The sequence below is a fragment of the Oncorhynchus masou genome, unplaced genomic scaffold (assembly GCF_036934945.1).
Source record: "Oncorhynchus masou masou isolate Uvic2021 unplaced genomic scaffold, UVic_Omas_1.1 unplaced_scaffold_7194, whole genome shotgun sequence".
In the NCBI taxonomy this organism is placed as follows: domain Eukaryota; kingdom Metazoa; phylum Chordata; class Actinopteri; order Salmoniformes; family Salmonidae; genus Oncorhynchus; species Oncorhynchus masou.
In genome coordinates this window covers 6,796-15,564 of record NW_027016579.1, presented here as the reverse complement: position 1 = coordinate 15,564, position 8,769 = coordinate 6,796, and the positions used below count along the sequence as shown (strand labels likewise).

Sequence of the window (8,769 nt, the reverse complement as noted above, 5' to 3'; positions counted from 1 at the left end):
AACGTGGTGCCTCTATCACAGGAAGTTACGATCCAAACACACAGCTGCCCAACGTGGTGCCTCTATCACAGGAAGTTACGATCCAAACACACAGCTGCCCAACGTGGTGCCTCTATCACAGGAAGTTACTGATCCAAACACACAGCTGCCCAACGTGGTGCCTCTATCACAGGAAGTTACGATCCAAACACACAGCTGCCCAACGTGGTGCCTCTATCACAGGAAGTTACGATCCAAACACACAGCTGCCCAACGTGGTGCCTCTATCACAGGAAGTTACGATCCAAACACACAGCTGCCCAACGTGGTGCCTCTATCACAGGAAGTTACGATCCAAACACACAGCTGCCCAACGTGGTGCCTCTATCACAGGAAGTTACGATCCAAACACACAGCTGCCCAACGTGGTGCCTCTATCACAGGAAGTTACGATCCAAACACACAGCTGCCCAACGTGGTGCCTCTATCACAGGAAGTTACGATCCAAACACACAGCTGCCCAACGTGGTGCCTCTATCACAGGAAGTTACGATCCAAACACACAGCTGCCCAACGTGGTGCCTCTATCACAGGAAGTTACGATCCAAACACACAGCTGCCCAACGTGGTGCCTCTATCACAGGAAGTTACGATCCAAACACACAGCTGCCCAACGTGGTGCCTCTATCACAGGAAGTTACGATCCAAACACACAGCTGCCCAACGTGGTGCCTCTATCACAGGAAGTTACGATCCAAACACACAGCTGCCCAACGTGGTGCCTCTATCACAGGAAGTTACGATCCAAACACACAGCTGCCCAACGTGGTGCCTCTATCACAGGAAGTTACGATCCAAACACACAGCTGCCCAACGTGGTGCCTCTATCACAGGAAGTTACGATCCAAACACACAGCTGCCCAACGTGGTGCCTCTATCACAGGAAGGGTCCTGTGTGGCTCAGTCGGTAGAGCATGGCGCTTGCAACGCCAAGCGTCGTGGGTTCGATTCCCGCTGGGGCCACCCATATGTAAAAGTAGTGGCCCCAGCCGACTTGTAAGTCGCTTTTGTCCAAAGCGTCTGCTAAATGGGATATATATATATATTTTTAAGTTACGATCCAAACACACAGCTGCCCAACGTGGTGCTTCTATGACATTTGAAAGGTAATTTCATGAACTTTCAGAACCACTTGTCAAACTTGGTTTAAAATGTATCAATGTGTTCGTTTTGTTCCTGTTCGAGGGTAAAATCCCTATGGGAAAGATGTATGGGATGGAGGGATAAAACAACGCGTTTTGTTCCTGTCTGAGGGTAAAATCCCTATGGGAAAGATGTATGGGATGGAGGGATAAAAGAACACGTTATCATGTGATAACGTACTACCATTGCTGCACTGCTATCACACATTTTCCAACTCTAGGCACATAGACCTTCAGAAAAATCACTGAGACATCGTTTGCCTAAGTGAGCCTGACCGAACCCCTGGTTCATGGACTATATCCGTTATATTGTGTGTTGCTGACAACTGCCTCAGTCTATTTGATTCCAGGCCCTGTTTTTGTTCTGTAATTGAAAATAATCAGTTTCCTTACTGTTAAACCCATATAGACCGGTGGGTTTTCGACCGCATGGAAACCACCGCACTGTTATTTATACGGTAGGTCTATGCATCGCCCCGCACACGCGCGCCTTGGTTCGTGGAGATCATCTGCACCACGCGCCCTAGCAACTGCAGCATCAGCACGAGCAGCGTGGTGACTCGCTCACGACAAAGCCACGCACGGATCCGCTGTGACGGTCTCTCTCCGCTCTGCAAGCAAAGGATCTTCCACCCCCAGCCCTGTTATTTGTTATTTCCCTGATATTTTTCGCGCTAATCCGCAACGTGGATCCTCGCTACCTGAAATATTTTCATCGGATGATATATTTTCCCCATCACGACAAAACGGACTGCTCATCCTCATCATCAACAACACCGCGCGTTTCAGCAGGCAGGCTACAGCAACGCCCATAGCAACCTCTCTATGCGCATCCACGAGCCATCTGTTCATTACTGCTTGTTTGTGTCTATCGTCTCCGTCTCCGACATCTCTGCTCCGCTGTCGCCCTCTCCCGGTTCCTCCCCCTGATCCCCCCCTGTCTCGTCTCCAGGTTAGCGACAGGTCTCATCTTTCGCCTCGCTGCTGGGCACGTATCCTCCATCACAAGGCCTCTTCACAGGTGAGCCAATCACTGGATCTGATTATCAAACGGATAATACTACCGCTAATGAATGCACCGGTCGGCATTGATCATACATTTATCATGTATCTTCTCTTGATCATGGCTGTGTGTTCTTAATAGTGATGACTCCTGTAACGTGTTCCAATGTTTAAGAGTGTGGTCCTGCAGAGAGAGAGAGGGAGAGAAAAAGAGAGAGCACATTGTTGGCATCTGGTTTGTGTTTGGATCCAGATATACAGTATGAAGTGCCTTGGTCCCATAGCAACAGTGATGCTTGGTTCTGAGGGAAAGGGAGGGTTCTGCTGCCAAATATAGCTTCTCTGCTGGACCAGCTCTCTATCTTGTATTAGGGTTAATCTGAGCAGCATGACAATAACAGCAGACTCAGCTTGTTTCTGAATTGAAACAGGATAGAGGGCACAGGGGGTAGAGGAGACAGGATAGAGGGGGCAGGAGACGGGGTAGAGGGGGTAGAGGGGACAGGAGACCGGGTAGAGGAGATAGGGGTATAGGAGACAGGGGGTAGAGGGGACAGGAGGGTAGAGGAGACAGGGTATCTGGAGGGTAGAGGGAGACGGGGTAGAGTAGACAGGGGGTTGAGGGGATAGGGGTTAGAGGAGACGGGGGTAGAGGAGACAGGGGGTAGAGGGAACAGGGGGTAGAGGAGACGGGGGGTAGAGGAGACAGGGGGTAGAGGGAGACGGGGTTGAGGGGATAGGGGTTAGAGGAGACGGGGGGTTGAGGAGACGGGGTTGAGGGGATAGGGGTTAGAGGAGACAGGGGGTAGAGGAGACAGGAGGGTAGAGGAGACAGGAGGGTAGAGGAGACAGGAGGGTAGAGGAGACAGGAGGGTAGAGGAGACAGGGTATCTGGGGACTGGAGGAGACTGGGGGGTAGAGGAGACTGGGGGGTAGAGGAGACTGGGGGGTAGAGGAGACTGGGGGGTAGAGGAGACTGGGGGGTAGAGGAGACTGGGGGGTAGAGGAGACTGGGGGGTAGAGGAGACTGGGGGGTAGAGGAGACTGGGGGGTAGAGGAGACGGGGTTAGAGTAAGACCGGGTAGAGGAGACAGGGGGTAGAGGAGACCGGGTAAAGGGAGGTAGAGGAGACCAGGGGGTAGAGGAGACCAGGGTGTAGAGGAGACCGGGGGGTAGAGGAGACCAGGAGATAGAGGAGACCAAGAGGTAGAGGAGACCAGGGGGTAGAGGAGACCAGGGGGTAGAGGAGACCAGGGGGTAGAGGAGACCAGGGGGTAGAGGAGACCAGGAGGTAGAGGAGACAGGGGGTAGAGGAGACAGGGGGTAGAGGAACCGATGGTCTGTATGATGGGTTAGGGTTGATATGGCTGGATTGGATGGTCTGTGTGATGGGTTAGGGTTGATATGGCTGGGTTGGATGGTCTGTATGATGGGTTAGGGTTGATATGGCTGGATTGGATGGTCTGTGTGATGGGTTAGGGTTGATATGGCTGGTTTGGATGGTCTGTATGATGGGTTAGGGTTGATATGGCTGGATTGGATGGTCTGTATGATGGGTTAGGGTTGACATGGCTGGGTTGGATGGTCTGTATGATGGGTTAGGGTTGATATGGCTGGTTTGGATGGTCTGTATGATGGGTTAGGGTTGATATGGCTGGTTTGGATGGTCTGTATGATGGGTTAGGGTTGATATGGCTGGGTTGGATGGTCTGTATGATGGGTTAGGGTTGATATGGCTGGGTTGAATGGTCTGTGTGATGGGTTAGGGTTGATATGGCTGGGTTGGATGGTCTGTATGATGGGTTAGGGTTGATATGGCTGGTTTGGATGGTCTGTATGATGGGTTAGGGTTGACATGGCTGGGTTGAATGGTCTGTATGATGGGTTAGGGTTGACATGGCTGGGTTGATATGGCTGGTTTGGATGGTCTGTATGATGGGTTAGGGTTGATATGGCTGGTTTTGGGTCTGTATGATGGGTTGGGGTTGATATGGCTGGGTTATGATGGGTTAGGGTTGATATGGCTGGTTTGGACTGTATGATGGGTTGGGTTGTCAGATTGGATGGTCTGTGTGATGGGTTGGGTTGATATGGCTGGGTTGGATGGTCTGTATGATGGGTTAGGGTTGATATGGCTAGTTTGGCTGGTTTATGCTGGGTTGGATGGTCTGTATGATGGGTTAGGGTTGACATGGCTGGGTTGGGTTGGATGGTCATGTGTGATGGTCTGTGTGATGGGTTAGGGTTGATATGGCTGGTTTGGATGGTCTGTATGATGGGTTAGGGTTGACATGGCTGGGTTGAATGGTCTTAGATGTATATGGCTGTATTGATGGGTTAGGGTTGGCTGGGTTGAATGGTGTATATTGTATTGATGGGTTAGGGTTGACATGGCTGAGTTGAATGGTTAAATATATGTGTATTGATGGGTTAGGGTTGACATGGCTGGGTTGAATGGTTAGTGTATATTGTATTGATGGGTTAGGGTTGACATGGCTGGGTTGAATGGTTAGTGTATATTGTATTGATGGGTTAGGGTTGACATGGCTGGGTTGAATGGTTAGTGTATATTGTATTAGTGGGTTAGGGTTGACATGGCTGGGTTGAATGGTTAGTGTATATTGTATTGATGGGTTAGGGTTGACATGGCTGGGTTGAATGGTCTGTATGATGGGTTAGGGTTGATATGGCTGGTTTGGAGGGTCTGTATGATGGGTTAGGGTTGATATGGCTGGTTTGGATGGTCTGTATGATGGGTTAGGGTTGACATGGCTGGGTTGAATGGTCTGTATGATGGGTTAGGGTTGATATGGCTGGTTTGGAGGGTCTGTATGATGGGTTAGGGTTGACATGGCTGGGTTGAATGGTCTGTATGATGGGTTAGGGTTGATATGGCTGGGTTGGATGGTCTGTATGATGGGTTAGGGTTGACATGGCTGGGTTGAATGGTCTGTATGATGGGTTAGGGTTGATATGGCTGGGTTGGATGGTCTGTATGATGGGTTAGGGTTGATATGGCTGGTTTGGATGGTCTGTATGATGGGTTAGGGTTGATATGGCTGGGTTGGATGGTCTGTATGATGGGTTAGGGTTGATATGGCTGGTTTGGATGGTCTGTATGATGGGTTAGGGTTGACATGGCTGGGTTGGATGGTCTGTGTGATGGGTTAGGGTTGATATGGCTGGTTTGGATGGTCTGTATGATGGGTTAGGGTTGACATGGCTGGGTTGAATGGTTAGTGTATATTGTATTGATGGGTTAGGGTTGACATGGCTGGGTTGAATGGTTAGTGTATATTGTATTGATGGGTTAGGGTTGACATGGCTGGGTTGAATGGTTAGTGTATATTGTATTGATGGGTTAGGGTTGACATGGCTGGGTTGAATGGTTAGTGTATATTGTATTGATGGGTTAGGGTTGACATGGCTGGGTTGAATGGTTAGTGTATATTGTATTGATGGGTTAGGGTTGACATGGCTGGGTTGAATGGTTAGTGTATATTGTATTGATGGGTTAGGGTTGACATGGCTGGGTTGAATGGTTAGTGTATATTGTATTGATGGGTTAGGGTTGACATGGCTGGGTTGAATGGTTAGTGTATATTGTATTGATGGGTTAGGGTTGACATGGCTGGGTTGAATGGTTAGTGTATATTGTATTGATGGGTTAGGGTTGACATGGCTGGGTTGAATGGTTAGTGTATATTGTATTGATGGGTTAGGGTTGACATGGCTGGGTTGGATGGTTAGTGTATATTGTATTGATGGGTTAGGGTTGACATGGCTGGGTTGGATGGTTAGTGTATATTGTATTGATGGGTTAGGGTTGACATGGCTGGGTTGAATGGTTAGTGTATATTGTATTGATGGGTTAGGGTTGACATGGCTGGGTTGAATGGTTAGTGTATATTGTATTGATGGGTTAGGGTTGACATGGCTGGGTTGAATGGTTAGTGTATATTGTATTGATGGGTTAGGGTTGACATGGCTGGGTTGAATGGTTAGTGTATATTGTATTGATGGGTTAGGGTTGACATGGCTGGGTTGAATGGTTAGTGTATATTGTATTGATGGGTTAGGGTTGACATGGCTGGGTTGAATGGTTAGTGTATATTGTATTTGTATTGATGGGTTAGGGTTGACATGGCTGGGTTGGATGGTTAGTGTTATATATTGTATTGATGGGTTGAATGGTTAGTGTATATTGTATTGATGGGTTAGGATTGACATGACTGGGTTGAATGGTTAGTGTATATTGTATTGATGGGTTAGGGTTGACATGGCTGGGTTGAATGGTTAGTGTATATTGTATTGATGGGTTAGGGTTGACATGGCTGGGTTGAATGGTTAGTGTATATTGTATTGATGGGTTAGGGTTGACATGGCTGGGTTGGATGGTTAGTGTATATTGTATTGATGGGTTAGGGGTTGTATGGCTGGTTGGATGGATTGGCATATTGTATTGATGGGTTAGGTTGACATGGCTGGGTTGGATGGTTAGTGTATATTGTATTGATGGGTTAGGTTGACATGGCTGGGTTGAATGGTTAGTGTATATTGTATTGATGGGTTAGGGTTGACATATTGGGTTGAATGGTTAGTGTATATTGTATTGATGGGTTGGGTTGACATGGCTGGGTTGGATGGTTAGTGTATATTGTGGAGTTAGGAGTTGGTTGAATGGTTAGTGTATGTGTGATGATGGGATTTGAATGGTTAGTGTATATTGTATTGATGGTTGAGGGTTGACATGGCTGGGTTGAATGGTTAGTGTATATTGTATTGATGGGTTAGGGTTGACATGGCTGGGTTGAATGGTTAGTGTATATTGTATTGATGGGTTAGGGTTGACATGGCTGGGTTGAATGGTTATTGTATATTGTATTGATGGGTTAGGGTTGACATGGCTGGGTGAATGGTTAGTGTATATTGTATTGATGGGTTAGGGTTGACATGGCTGGGTTGAATGGTTAGTGTATATTGTATTGATGGGTTAGGGTTGACATGGCTGGGTTGAATGGTTAGTGTATATTGTATTGATGGGTTAGGGTTGACATGGCTGGGTTGAATGGTTAGTGTATATTGTATTGATGGGTTAGGGTTGACATGGCTGGGTTGAATGGTTAGTGTATATTGTATTGATGGGTTAGGGTTGACATGGCTGGGTTGAATGGTTAGTGTATATTGTATTGATGGGTTACATCAGTGGGGCACCTGCCTCAGACTGAGCATCTCAGCTATTTACAAACAACTCTTGCTATTGTGTTAGAATGAAATGTATTTCTTATTTTCCCCTCTCTTCTCTTCCTGTCTTTCTGCAGAGAGCAGCTGATTCAGCTCCTCCCACTTCCTCTGGCTCCTCCCAGCTGTGGCCCCTACTGGGCACGCTCCTTGGCTCTTACCTTATTGTCCCCGGCCTCAGGACGGAAGCCACGCCCACCACACTCCCTGCATGAGGGACAAGGCCACTCAGGTGAGTGTGTGTGTGTTTTTTGTTTGTATTCATGTATCTCACCTCTCTCTGTGGTGTCAGACCCCCAGTGTGTGTGTTTGTATTCATGTATCTTACCTCTCTCTGTGGTGTCAGACCCCCAGTGTGTGTGTGTGTGTGTTTGTATTCATGCATCTCACCTCTCTCTGTGGTGTCAGACCCCCAGGGCCTGGGCGGATGAGAGGAGGCGGGGAGCCACAAGAGATCGGCCTCCTGCGGGAGCACCGACCAGCTCAAAGAGGTTAGTCACACTGTTCAAGTCTCTGCCCAGCTTTACATACTGACAACATATTAGCAACATAGTGACAACATACTGACAACTTATAGTGATAACATACATGGCTGCTTGCATAAAATGTGACAACGCAACAGCAACATAACAACAACATAGTGACAACATAGCTGTAACACCATAATGACAACATAGTGACAACATAGTGACAACATAACAACAACACTAACAACATAATTCACCAATTGTAAGTAAAAACACAAGGCCAGAAAATACTAAACAAACTTAAATGTAATATAACAACATAGTAACAACATGTGACAACATAACAACATAGTGACAACATAGTGGTAGTGAAGCATAGTGACAACTAATAACAACATAGTGACAACATAATAACAACATAGTGACAACATAGTGACAACATAATGACAACATAGTGACAACATAGTGACAACATAGTGACAAAATAATGACAACATAGTGACAACATAGTGACAAAATAATGACAACATAGTGACAACATAGTGACAACATAATAACAACATAGTGACAACATAATAACAACATAATGACAACATAATAACAACATAGTGACAACATAGTGACAACATAATAACAACATAGTGACAACATAATAACAACATAGTGACAACATAATAACAACATAGTGACAACATAATAACAACATAGTGACAACATAATAACAACATAGTGACAACATAGTGACAACATAATAACAACATAGTGACAACATAGTGACAACATAGTGACAACATAGTGACAACATAGTGACAACATAATGACAACATAGTGACAACATAATAACAACATAGTGACAACATAATAACAACATAGTGACA

At 46.7% G+C, this 8,769-nt stretch overlaps 1 long non-coding RNA gene across 1 annotated transcript; it reads left to right on the top strand.

Annotated features, from left to right (window-relative positions):
- Window positions 1-1,767: 1,767 nt before the first annotated feature.
- Window positions 1,768-7,866, top strand: LOC135538884 (uncharacterized). Its single transcript, XR_010455502.1, has 3 exons — window positions 1,768-2,202; window positions 7,505-7,656; window positions 7,833-7,866. It is a non-coding gene; the product is annotated as an uncharacterized LOC135538884 (long non-coding RNA).
- Window positions 7,867-8,769: the final 903 nt, after the last annotated feature.